Genomic DNA, 13,815 nt, shown 5'->3' on the forward strand with positions numbered 1-13,815 from the left:
AGGTAACTGTGGGGGTGGAGCTTAGAATGCTAACAGTCAGCACTCTTAACCACTGAGCCATCTCTCCAGCCCTCACTAACTTTCTTAAACTTTAGCTGTTCTGATAAACTGAGTCATACAGGAAATTGTGATCTGTAATGGTGTACTATGTAAACACCGGGAAAGTCAAGTTCCCAGTCCCCTTAACGACTCTTTATGATTGAAAGTTTATTTAGATACTAAAACTTCAACCCGGCCCCTAGAAGTGTTGGAGATGTGGCTACTGTGTCAGCTGTGTCAGTAAGTGTCCGAGAGGAGGGGGGCCATGCCTACACTCAGTGTGCTGATGAGTAGCCAAGCCTAATACTCCTTGAAGAAAGCAAGCCCGAGATGAGCACGGTGCCATGCAAGCCCAGATAGGATTCTAGGGTGTGATCAATCGGGAGACAAGAAGAGCCCCACCCGGGTGGGCCCTGGGCAGGAGTGAGCTCAAGACAGAGGACCTGTATGACGCTACTCGGATTAGCGGGGAGCGAGTCTGAAATGACCACCAGGCTGGTACCGCACAGGCCTGGGTGGGGCAAACCAGGCTCAAGATGACCCCTGCCCGGCGCCGTAATTCACAAGTGGGGCATTGCACTTCTGAGACCACTCCAGAGATAACCACAGATCCTCAGAGACCTGGGGTATCTTGAGGAGAAAGTAAGTGGTGGAGAATTGGAAAAGGAAAAAACAGAAGGATGTGGGCACAGTGAAGAGAGACAGAACTGGAGATGTGAGGGTAGTGAGGAACAACCTGTTGTGAGTAGCAGGTGATGATGCCACCTGGGACCATGTCTGGGTCCCAGAAGGAGGGGTCTGTTACCACCAAAAGCCAGCCTTGGTGTCCCTGATCTGGGCCACCACCCGGGGACATGTTGATGTCTGAGGGCTGTGCAGAACTGGCCCCCACCCCTCACCTGGTCGGAGGGAGAGCTAGCCCTCTGGGCATGAGAACAGAAGAGCTGACCCCGCCCCAGCCAGGTGCAATATTAAGGAGTTGCAGGTGACCCGGCATATGAACACACAGGCTGACCTCCAGGCTCCCTTGTTATCCAAAACATTCCTGTTAAAACCAAATAGACCGGTTTGGAGAGATGGCTTAGCCATTAAGAGCGCTGGCTGTTTTTCCAGAGGTCCTGAGTTCAATTCCCAGCAACCACAGATGGCTTATGAACATCTGTAATGAGATCTGGCGCCCTCTTCTGGCACTCAGGCGCACATGCAGGCAGAACACCGTCTGCTTAATAAATTGCCCGTCTGTTAACAGGCAGGCACATTAGCTAAAATAATTCTAAAATACGATAGGATGCTCAACCGACTGTATACAAAACATGGCTTTAGAAAAATTTGTCCTTTCTATGCTAGCCAATCAAATACAATTAGAGTCCCTAACCGTGATAAGAAACACTCTTAAAACCAAATACTTAAACCAACAGGAAGGAAGTGCCTTTCAGCTGGTCTCTCGGCTAACTACCCTAGTTTTAGCCATTGCAGGTCCCTAGTCCTCCTCCTAAGAGTCCTCATAATCAGGTTGCGCATCTTCTAGTGCATGGCAAATTTAGTTTCCTGTCAGATAAAAAGCACTAAAATACTTGCCCTCCTTGGGTTTTTTTAGACCATAAAACAATTAGAAACGAAAGAACCCCGTCAAGGACTTGACAAGGCCCCAAAGACAAGGAGAGGAATGGAGAACCAGCCGGACTCCGTTTTGTAATCAGGAGCCATTTTGAGTCTGTAGCTAAGCTAAGCTTCTGTTTACTTTTTAAGTTTCCGTTTCTTGGAGACTAATCCAACACTCAGATGTAAACCAGTTCCTCGGGAATGGGACAATGATCTGTACCCATTGCTCAAGGAGGGCTTTCCTAACTGATTCTTTTACTTGTATAGCCATGCTTGTTTGAAAAAGATCCCCTACCTTGCTGTATTGCCCTATAGAAAAGGTATGAGAACCTTTTGGTTTCTTGGTTCTTGAACCCCACCTTCATGGGAAACAGCCACTGGCCAGCTCTCTGGAGTGCATAGTAAAGCTCACTTTGATTTGTCCGTACTTTGTGTTGGTAGTCTTTCTCTCTTCCTCTCTTTCTTTCCTTTTTTAAAAAATATTTATGTATTTATTTTATGTATATAAGTACACTGTAGCTGTCTTCAGACACACCAGAAGAGGGCATCAGATCCCATTACAGATGGTTTGTGAGCCACCATGTGGTTGCTGGGAATTGAACTCAGGATCTCTGGAAGAGCAGACAGTGCTCTTAATGGCTGAGTCATCTCTCCATTGGTGGTCTTTCTACTCGAATCTCTCGGGTTAACAACCACAGGGAGAGGGAGAGTCATCTCCTTCAGTGGTATAGCCACTGGTAAGTTACCATGCGCTAGTAAATAGCTCCATATCCATACTTGTGCAAGTGACTTGAAATAAACAAAATGGGGCACACACACAAACACACACACATACATACATATACACATATACACACATGCACACACATGCACACATGTATACACACACACACACACACACACACACACACACCATTTAAGGAGAGCAACAGTGAGATAGCTTATCTGGGAAAAGTTCCCACTGCCAAGCCTGACGATCTAAATTCAGTCCCCAGAATTCACAACAAAAAGCTGGGTCCAGTAGTATGCATTATAACACTAGAACACAGTTTTCAACCTGCAAATTGTGACCTCTTTGGGGGTCAAAGGACCCCCCTTCACAAACATCAAATATCCTGCATATCAGATATTTATATTATGATTTGGAACTAGCAAAATTACAGTTATGAAATAGCAACAAAAATAATCTTATGGTTGGGGGGTCACCACACCATGAGGAACTGTATTAGAGGGTCACAGCATTAGGAAGGCGGAGAACCACTGCTCTAAAGGACCCTCCCCGAGTCCTTTACCCCTTCATCAAAGTTGCCTGTCCCCTTTCCAAAAAACCATAGGTGCTGGATTAAAGGGTCGCCACATCAGAACTACTTTCCTAGAGTGTCTATAGCAAGATAAGAGGGGAAGACAGAAGAATCATCTAGTTCATGCACCAGCCTGCCTGAAGTACACAGGTGGCAGAAGCAAGAGAGACCCTGCCTCAAAACGTAGGAGGGGTGGCAGAGATCGATCAATTGTTGAACATGTCTAGTTGCTGTCGTTGTTTAAGCAGGGTATTACTATAGATTCCTGTATGACCTGAGACGCCCTGTATAGACAAGGCTGGACTGAAGCTTCCAGAAACCCATCTGCCTCTGCCTCCAAGTGTAGGATTAAAGGTGTGCAGCACCACACCCAGACTACCATATAGTGACTAGCACCCATGCCAGTGGCTCAGGCTCACCTGTAACCTAGCTCCAGGGGATCTGATGCCCTCTCCTGGGCTTCTCAGCATCCAACACTCACATATACACATACTATGTGTATATATATATATATATATATATATATATATATATATATATATATATATATGTGTGTGTGTGTGTGTGTATGTGTATGTATATATGTACATGTATATATGTGTATATGTATGTGTATATATGTGTATATATGTGTATATATATATTATATAAATTATATTAAATCAATTAAATAAATCCTTTTTTAAAAGGCAGAAGAAAGGAATCAACTCCCTCAAGGTGCCCTCTGGCTTCTATTCACATGTCATGGCACATACGGACCAACACACACACATTATAAGTAAATAACTACAATTTTTTTTTTTTTTTTTTTTTTTTTTTGAGTTAGATTGAACCCAGGGCTCAGGGTATGCTTACTGCTCAAAGAATCCCCAACCCCAATTTTTTAATATTAAAAAATAAATGGGGGTTGGGGATTTGGCTCAGTGGTAGAGTGCTTGCCTAGGAAGCTTAAGGCCCTGGTTGGTCCCCAGCTCCGAAAAAAAAAGAATTAAAAAAAAAAAAAAAAAATGGATAGATGGCTTGGTGGATAGGGGCACTTGTTGCTCCTGCACAGGATCCAGTTTGACTTCTAGCATCCATGCAGTAGTTCACAATAATCTGTAACTCCATTTCTAGGAGTCTGAAACTCTCTGCTGGCCTCCATGGTCACCATGTATGCATGTGGTATACACACATACACGGAGGCAAAGCACTTATACACTTAAAATAAATATATTTTTAATTAAGCCTTGGGTGATGTCACATGCCTTTAATTCTAGCACTCGGAGCAGAGGCAGGTAGATCTCTATGAGTTCAAGGCCAGTCTGGTCTACATAGTGAGTTCTAGGACAGCCAGGGCTACAGAGACAGCCCCTGTTTCAAAACAAAATAAGAAAAGAGAGAGATTCGGTGTGCTTACTCTGGGGAAGGAGTAATTATCCCTGGGAGGGAATTAGTCTCCTGAGTTTGGGGGATGCTAGGTGCTGGGTAAGTGGCTAGATGGGACATGGCAGTAATGTCTAGTCTAGATACTGAACAGACCGGCAAAGTCTAATGTATGTCAAGACCTCAGTCTGACTACTCAGGATTAAATGTGAAATGAAACATCATGAGTTGCAGGGAACGAGGTTTAATTATTCCAGGTCATTTTCTTCATTCTCCATGTCATTTTTCTTGTAGAGGTACAAACACAAGGGGTAGTATAATTTAGCCAGGCGATGGCGGCCCACGCCTTTAATCCTAGCACTCAGGAGGCAGAGGCACGCAGATCTCCTAGTTGGAGGCCATCCTGGTCTACAGAACGAGTTTCAGGACTGCCAGAGCTACATAGAGAAACCATATCTCGAAAACAACCAAAACAAACAAGTATAGTTTAACCTCACTATAAACTAAAAAGTAAAAAATCATTGACCTGACCAGACATGATGATACGTACACTCTTCCACACCCCCTTTTCTCTTTCTCCTTTTTTTTCTTCTATTAAAAACAGTTTGAGTTTTTTCCTTTCATTAGAAACAATCTAGAGAACCCCCAAACAATCCAAGTTATGGCCAAGACTATGTATGTGTGAGTGTGTGTGTGTGAATGAGTGTGTGAGTGAGTGTGAGTATGTGTGTGTGAGTGTGAGAGATGTGTGGAGTGGGAGTGTGTGAGAGTGTGTGAGTGGGGTATGTGTGTGTGAGTGTGTATGTGTGAGTGTATGGAGTGTGTGAGTGGGAGTGTATGTGTGTGAGGTGTGAGTATGTGTGTGAGGTATGTGTGAATGTGTGAGGAGTGTGAGTATGTGGAGTGTGAGTGTGTGGAGTGTGGTGAGTGGAGTGTGAGAGTATGTGGAGTGTGTGTGTGAGTGTGAGTATGTGTGTGTGAGTGTGTGTGTGAGTGTGTGTGAGTGAGTATGTGTATATGTGTATGTGAGTGTGAGTATGTGTGAGTGTGTGTGTGTGTGTGTGCGCATGTGTGTTGCTCTATACAAATGAAAGCAAGGCCTCATTGTTGAAGACAACACCTACACAGCTACTGAATGGAGAAGGCTGGTGCATATATAAGGCCTTTATCCCTGTGTGCTAGCATCCTCGGTACAGGAGGGCAAGCATCAACTCAGCCACAGACCCTTTGACTACGATGATGTTCTCCCTGCAAGATATGCGGCTGCAATGGTGGTACCGAACTTGTGGAAGTAACCAACCAGTATCTGATTTGGCCAACACTTCAGCTAGACATAGCACAATTGCAGTACTGGAAGCTTCATCTGGTGACAAGAGATGTCCAGTTGGGGATCTGCCATTATTCGGCAGTTTGAGATTCCTCTTCGGAAGAGGGAGTGAGACTGGATGGAGTTAGTGCTCCAGGGTCAGTAAGGTTGAAGGACCGGGACAGCTTGTAAATTATTCATGTAGCCTGAGACCAAGAAGGGAAGTGACTTAACCAACTCCTACAGAGCAGGTTAAACAGATGAGGAGAGAAAGTGAAGAGGGTGACAGTGCAGGACCAGTCCTCTGACTGAATGACAACACAGAATCACCTCTCCAAACAAGGGTGTTTAGGCCACTTACTGGCTGGGCCCTTCATCATTGCACGGTAGAGAGAAACAAAAACCACCCAGCACGACCAAAGTTTGAATTGAGAGTCTGTATTAAGCAAGCCTGGGCCTGCCTGGAGCAAAACGGTTCACAGAGCAGACCCGAGTGCATATTACAGGAAAACTTTAGAGCTGAAGAACACAGAAAAACTACATCTTTGTTGACAGTTGCAGGGGGGTGGGGCAAGAAAGTAGTTTAATGAGCCAAGCACACACCCTTAGCTGGCTCTACCCATAGGACTTTTCGGGCCAGTGGGCAGAAACCAAAGAAGGCTTCAGCTAAGACAAGATGGAGAAACCTTTGCCCTGTTACGTCATAGGATCAAAAATGACTGATCTCAAGAAAGACTGCCTCAGTCTGTATCCAGGTCTGCATGGACAGCACATCGGTATTCTTCCCTTAAGAGTCCCTTCCACTCTTGGGAGTTCTTTCTCATTTTTCCTAATAAATTAATAATATGTAATTTACACTCCCTCTGGATACTCCCTTCTTTTTAAGGAGGAGGTGAAACTGAGGGTGGTTTGATCATCTGACTCCCCAACACCTCCAGTTAGGTTCATCAAGAGCCAAGAAAGGGTCCTTCACACTCAAAGAACCCACATCACGTGGGCTACACTAACAAAGGGCCCGGCAGAATATCAATGCATAAGGAATGTTGGAGGCAATGGAGAGAGGGAGGCTCAACTGATCGGTTTGTTTTTGTGACAAAGTCTCCTGTAGCCCAGGCTAGCCTCCAAATCATTATGTAGGTAAAGATAGCCTTAAACTCTTAATCCTCCTGTCTCTACCCAGCAAGTGCTAGGATTACAGGCTACCGTGTCTGGATCCTAATAGTCATTTTGGGTTTTGTTTTATTTAGGACAAGGTTCTTGTTGTACCAACCCAGATGGCTTTGAACTTGCGATGTCCCTGCCTCGGCCTCTTGAGTGTTAGAATTGTAAGCATGTGCCATCATAGTTAGGTCAAAATAATCTCTTTTAGAAATATTTATTTAAGGGCTGGTGAGGTGAATCAGTGTCTAAGAGCTTCCAGAGGTCCTGAGTTCAATCCCCAGCAACAACATGGTAACTCACAACCATCTATAAAGGCATCTTCTAGAATGCAAGTGTATATGAAGACAGCATTCGTGTGTGTGTGTGTGTGTGTGTGTGTGTGTGTGTGTGTGTGTGTGCGCACTCTTAACTGCTGAGCCATTTTTCCAAACCTGAAAAAATTCATTTTACAGCTCATATCAAACAGAAGTATTTCTAGGTTGGCTAGAAGCCTCGGAGGGTGTAATGGGACTTCCTGTGCATGCACAGGAAAACACACACACACACACACACACACACACACACACACACACACAGAGCAAATAAATAAACAAATGCAGTAAATAAAAAAGTCCTAAACCCAAACAAGTAATTCACCTTTTAAAATAATACTTGAACTCTAACCATACTTCAGAATAATTACACAACTAAGACTTCAAGCCATTTACAGAAAGCAGGCAGGTTAAGCTGCATTTACTGGTGTCTACTGCCCTCTAGTGGAAGTCAGTTGATAAAGCCAGTGTCCATTTACATACAGTACTGTTTCAAGTTACAATGTTTTCCTATTGTCTCTACAGTAACCCATGAAACAGACATTGTTATTTAAGTCAATATTTTAAAAAAGTTAATATTTTTACTTCTTTGTTTAGTTTTTTGTCTTTGTTTGTTTGCCTTTTTGAGGTGGGTTGCATGTAACCCTCGCTGGCTTTGAACTCACTATAGAAACAGTGATGACCTTTAACTCCCCCTGTCTCCACCCTTACAGGTTCTAAAGTCTCCTGACTTTACAGGCAGGTGCTAGCATGCTGCACTCTAAAATTCCACTTTTTGAAGACCTCTCAGTAGTAATAGTTCTGTTGGTCAAGGTGGCCACACTTTAAGCAAGAAGATTCTATTATGCTTAAGGGTGTGGGATCAACAACCTGTTGCCCCTAGTGGCACATGGCTTGTCCCCAGTCGGTGGAACTGTTTGGGAAGAGTCAGAGGGTGTGGTTTTGTTGGAGGGGTGCGTCACTGGGGGCAGGGTTTTAAGGTTTCTAAAGCCCACTCACTCCCAGTTAGCTCTCTCTCTCTCTCTCTCTCTCTCTCTCTCTCTCTCTCTCTCTCTCTCTCTCTCTGCCTTGTGTTTGAGGGTTGAAAGTAACCTGTTAGCTACTTCCTCAGTGCCATGCCAGTATGCCTTGCTGTTATGCCCCCTGCCATGATGGGAATGAAGTCTAACCCTCTAGAACTATAAGTTCCAATTTAAATGCTTTCTCTCATAAGTTGTCTTGGCCAATGTCTTAGTTAGGGTTTTACTGCTGTGAGCAGACACTGTGACCAAGGCAACTCTTATAAGGACAACGTTTGATTAGGACTGGCTTACAGGTTCAGAGGTTCAGTCCATTGTGATCAAGGCAGGAACATGGCAGTATCCAGGCAGGCATGGTGCAGGAGGATCTGGGAATTCTACATCTTCATCTGAAGACTGCTAGCAGAATACTGGCTTCCAGGCAACAAGGATGAAGATCTTAAAGCCCACGCCCACAAGGCCACGCGTCCTAACAGTGCCACTCACTAAGCCAAGTGTATACAGACCATCACAGTCACGATGTTTAATAACAATAGAAAAGTAACTAAGACAACCGGGTGGCAGGTAAGGAGCATCTGTGGACAGGAAATGCAAGTTGCAAACACAGTATAACCGGGTTAGTGGGGCATGGTCAGCACAACCTGTGGGCGACTGTAGCTCAGCGGCCTTATAATTGGCTGAGTCAGCTATCTGCCACAAAGTGTTACTTCTAAATCAGGCTTTCTATTAGTTTATACATAAGCCGAGTCACAGTATATATATATAATATAAATATTCACTATATAGAAAACGCCTCTGCCAGATTTAACGGGACCCTTGGTAGTCCCTGTGTTGTGTTGCAAAATTAAAGAACATATTGACTGAACAGGCCACTAGTTTCCACCAACCCACAAGCTAAGCGTGCCATCGTATCACATCTGAAACCCACAGTGGAGACATCCCTGCTTTGCAGTAACTGGCAAACCGGATCTTCCCGCCCATGTATCAAGTGTCACTGATTTCTGGCTTTCCTCTGTTCTGTCACTATAAAAACTTCAAAGAACTGTTTCCTTAGAATGTGGTATTTAAGGCCACCTGAATCCTTCCATATCCTCCAGAATAAACTATCCCTTATTCCCTTTGAAGTGAGAGCTGTGTTTACATCAGCAAAGCCAAGAGACTAAGAGATTCTAGCTGCTTCTAATTCAAGAAGCTACCTAGGAAGAGTGGGCAGTGTCTGCCAATGATGGAAGCGCATTTCGTAATGCCAGGGAGGGGCCGTGACTAGAAATGGAGCCTGTGCGTGCGTACGTACGTGCGTGCGTACATGCGAGCATGCGTGCGTCTGTCTCTTTGTATCTTTGTCCATCTGAGTCTGTCAGTCTAACTCTCTCTCTCTCTCTCTCTCTCTCTCTCTCTCTCTCTCTCTCTCTCTCTCTCTCTCTCGCACGCTAGGGCCTATGGTAGAAGCAAGCTAGAGAACATAGAGCAAGAAGCGCTGCTCCTTGGGCACTGATGTGATTTCACAGCGGGGAGCACAGTCTAGGGATTTACGCTGAAAAGGCATGTGAGAAAAATCAACTCAGAAAATGACCGGTTTCTTCCCTCCTGAATATATATTTGCATTTGCTGAGCATCTGTGGTGTGGCAGCTCCAGAAATAAATAGGACGCAGCCTTGAGTGTCAAGGATGACAGTCCTGCTACTGAGGGACCTTTGTTCCTCTGAGGAGCTGTGAGAGAAAGTAGCAAAGCCGGTGGGGAAGCCTGTGAGCATCCACAGGAGATACAATTCAAGAAAGGCGCACTGCTGTGGACCCCAACCATCCTCACAGTTACGTTCAAGAATTCTTTATTAGGGGTTGGGGATTTAGCTCAGTGGTAGAGCGCTTCAAGGCCCTAGGTTCGGTCCTCAGCTCCGGAAAAAAAAAAAAAGAATTCTTTATTTCTCCGCCACTAAATGATTCCATTTATAGACCCCCCAAATCCCAGAAACAATCATATTAGTAGCACCTACATGCTAGGAGGTCACAACAATCAGTATTTGTGGAAACGCTCAGCAAGAGGCCAAATTGAGTGGTTGTCAGAGTCAAGACAGAAGTCGATAAGAAAGTGTTGCCTTAATCTTGTACTACTCCTGTCATAGGAAAAACGCGCAAGACAGGCACTTGAGTCCGTGTGGAGAATCTGAAGTACTCACACTGGGTCCAATGCCCGGGAGAGATCTCTAAAGCCTCAGCCCCCGGACTGCAATTTCCTGCAACTGCACAGATAAACAGTGTCATCTTTTACCTAATCTGCCATTGGTGGCTCTCTTAGCCTAAGTGACTCAGGACGATGACCCAGCATTTCCAGCAGCTGAATGGGTGATGTCTGTTATGTGGCCTTTCTCAGGGTTACCATGGCTTTGCTTCCCAACTGTAGTCAACTTTCTGTCTAGCCGTTCTTGGAGAGGATCCAGGTTTGATTCTCAGCACCCAATTCCTGTTCTATGGAATCCAGCGCCCTCTTCTGCCCTCCTTAGGGTACTGCATGTACATGGTGCACACACAGGCAAGCAAAACACTCAGAGGAGTAAAATAAAATAAAGACCAGGGAGTTGGGGATTTAGCTCAGTGGTAGAGCGCTTGCCTAGCAAGCACAAGGCCCTGGGTTCGGTCCCCAGCTCCGAAAAAAAGAAAAGAAAAAAAAATAAATAAAGACCAGGCTGGGTCAAAAGCAATCCTCTTGCTTTGGCCTAGGAACTGCTAGGATTACAGATGTAAGCCATCACACCAGGCCCCTGATACTTTCTTAACCTCCTTCTTGCCACCCACATGACTCTGTAACACATAACACTCCCGCCTCCAACCACCCACATGACTCTGTAAACATAACACTCCCGCCTAACACTCCCGCCTCCAACCAGACCTCCCACCCCAATCAACAAAAACTTGGCTCCTGCCTGCTGGCACTAGGAAGCCCTGCCAAGTCTTGGCTTTACCATGAAGCATGTCCAAACTTACAAATTCTCCAAGAGGCACACCCAGGCCTAATGAAGGAACTCCTTTCTCTCCACTCCCATAAATAGTTTGTAAATTCATACTTATTCATACTCATTCATAGAAAACAAGGTTGGAGTTCACAACACTTGGGCAATTGAACCATAGGATTAGGAACTCAAGAACAAATAAGAAATATGAGAACAATCTGGGCTATATGAGACCCTGTCTCAAATTAATTAGTTAATTAGCCCCAGGAACGGTCTGGGCATTTGTGTACCCCCTATTGGTCCTTGAGAACTTTTCCTTCTTTCCTTCTTTCTTTTTTCATGGGGGAGGAGGGTTGAGACAGGGTCTCACTACGTAACTCTGGTTGTCCTGGAACTTACTAGATGAGACTAACTAGTCTCAAACTCACAGACATCCACCTGCCTCTGCTTGCCAAGTGCTGGGATTGAAGGCATACATTTTAATTAAAGACACGCATACTAAATGCCCCACATTTAAAGGCATTTTTCTTTCCTACCCCCACCCCCAAAGTCTCACTGACTGTCTTGGATGTGCACATCAGTGGCCACCATACCAAGCCAGGTTTGGATGCGCATTCTCAATAACCAAATTAAAGAGAAAAGGTCATGGAGAAGGGCAAAACGGTGAGGTTTGCTCTAGGTGACCAAAATGGGAAGGACAATAAAGAGGTACAGTGAGCTCCTCACGTCCATTCTGGACTCCTGATGTATGGTTTGGGTTTAAATGGAGGGGCAAGAGGTATGCATAACTGAGTAGCCCCAGTCAAGGTATAAAGCCTGCCCACCCTCATTGTCTGAACTCTCACCTGTCCTACCCGGTGGTTTAATAAGTTGTCAGCACTGAGACAAGCTTCCCCTGCTGACTATACCAGGGCTGTTAGCATTTCTTCTAGGTTCCGCCTCACAGTTACCTGGCAACAGCCAGGTGTGCCTGACTCTGTATAAAGGGGGCTGTTTGCCCCCTCCTCATTCTCTTGCTCTTACTCTCTTCCCCTCTTCCTTCTCTGTCCCTTCTCTCCCCATTCCCCTCCCCCTCTCTCTCCACGTGTCATGACCGGTCCATTCCCCCCCCCTCTGCCTTTCTCTGTTTCTACCCTCTCAATTCCCCTCCCCATGCCCTAAATAAACTCTATTCCATACTATATCCAGGGTCATGCGCTGGTACCTCAGGGAGAACGGATGTCTCAGCAGGGGCCCTCAGAGTCATCCCCTTCCTTATACACACCTCACCTCTACAACCGTACTCCTGGGTCATTCTTTCTTCTTATAAAATGCAAGGGCCCCAGGCTTTTCCTTTTTCCTTCTCTCAGCAACAGGCTCTAAAAGAAATTCCACTTTCTTGGGAGCCATTGTTTCAACAGTCTCATAGCCAAAGGGAAGGACACAAATGTCTCTCTAAAACCTGTTCCCACCAGTTTCTCTGGGTTCTATGGGTCAGAGTGTGCCATTCAAAATAGCAATTATGGGCCAGGTGCTGTGGTCCCACGACTTTAATCCCAGTACTCTGGGAGGCAGAGGCAGGAGGACCTCTGAGGTCAAAGTCAATCTGGACTACAGAGAGAACCTGGTTTGTTTGTTTGCTTGTTTGTTTTTTCTTTTTAAAAAGTGGGAGTGGGGGCAATTATGGGTCAGTTCATGTTCTAGTCATCAACTGAGAGAAGATTCAGTAGGTAGTGTTTCTGCCTGTAGGCAGGCCTCAGTGCCTAGACAGGCCAGAGACACCAGCTCTTGTCAGGAAGACCTTTCTCTACAGGTGTGCTCACAATGGTGGCTGATTCCCCCTCAGTGAAGGCTAAGAGGGAAAGCCAGACAGGTACCACAGCCCCCTTTGGGATTCGAATTCTGGAAGTTGCTGGCACCTGTCACTTCTTCAATGTTCTGTTAGAAGCAAGTTGCTGTGCCCAGCTGGCTCCCAAGGAAAGGGGATACACTGGGGGTGGGGGGGACATAGGAAGAAAGAGATCTTAGAGACTACAAAGCCCAAACCCCAAGAATGCAGATGCTGGAGAGAGAGAGAGAGAGAGAGAGAGAGAGAGAGAGAGAGAGAGAGAGAGAAATGCAGGGGCTTTTTCACGGTAGGTGTGGGGAAGGGCAGAAGTAATTCACCAGGAGACAGCAGCAACCCAGAGGGCTGGAGGACACCTGATCATCAGTGTTTTGAGATCAGGTCTCACTGGGTGGCCCAGGCCAGTCTGGAACTCATTATGTAGACCAGGCTGGCTTCAAACTTAACAGAGATCCACCTACCTCTGCCTCCCGAGTGCTGAGATTAAAGGTGTGTGCCACCACACTCTGTCTTTAAAAACTAAACAAGGGGCTGGCGAGATGGCTCAGTGGTTAAGAGCACTGACTGCTCTCCCAGAGGCCCTGCATGCAAATCCCAGCAACCACACATGGTGGCTCACAACCATCTGTAAGGGATCTGATGCTCCTCTTCTGGTGTGTCTGAAGACAGCTACAGTGTACTACATACATAAAGAAATCTTTTAAAGACTGCTGAATGTTCTTTCAGAGAGCCTGGGTTCCAGTCCCAGCACCCACATGGCAGCTCACGACGGTCTGTAAGACACCCTCGTGAAGGCAAAACACCAATGCACATTAAAAACAACGACAACAACAACAACAAACCCTAAAACAGACCAGATGAGGGGTTTATACCTTTAATCCCTCACATGGGGGATGGGGGATGGGGGTGGGGGGGGGGGGGGGGAGCAAAGGCAGGAG

General features: G+C 45.7%; 1 pseudogene; it reads left to right on the forward strand.

Moving 5' to 3' along the window:
- The first annotated feature begins 231 nt into the window (after window positions 1-231).
- On the forward strand, window positions 232-342 carry LOC116913008 (annotated as a pseudogene).
- Window positions 343-13,815: the final 13,473 nt, after the last annotated feature.

This window comes from Rattus rattus, chromosome 11, assembly GCF_011064425.1.
Source record: "Rattus rattus isolate New Zealand chromosome 11, Rrattus_CSIRO_v1, whole genome shotgun sequence".
Taxonomy (NCBI): domain Eukaryota; kingdom Metazoa; phylum Chordata; class Mammalia; order Rodentia; family Muridae; genus Rattus; species Rattus rattus.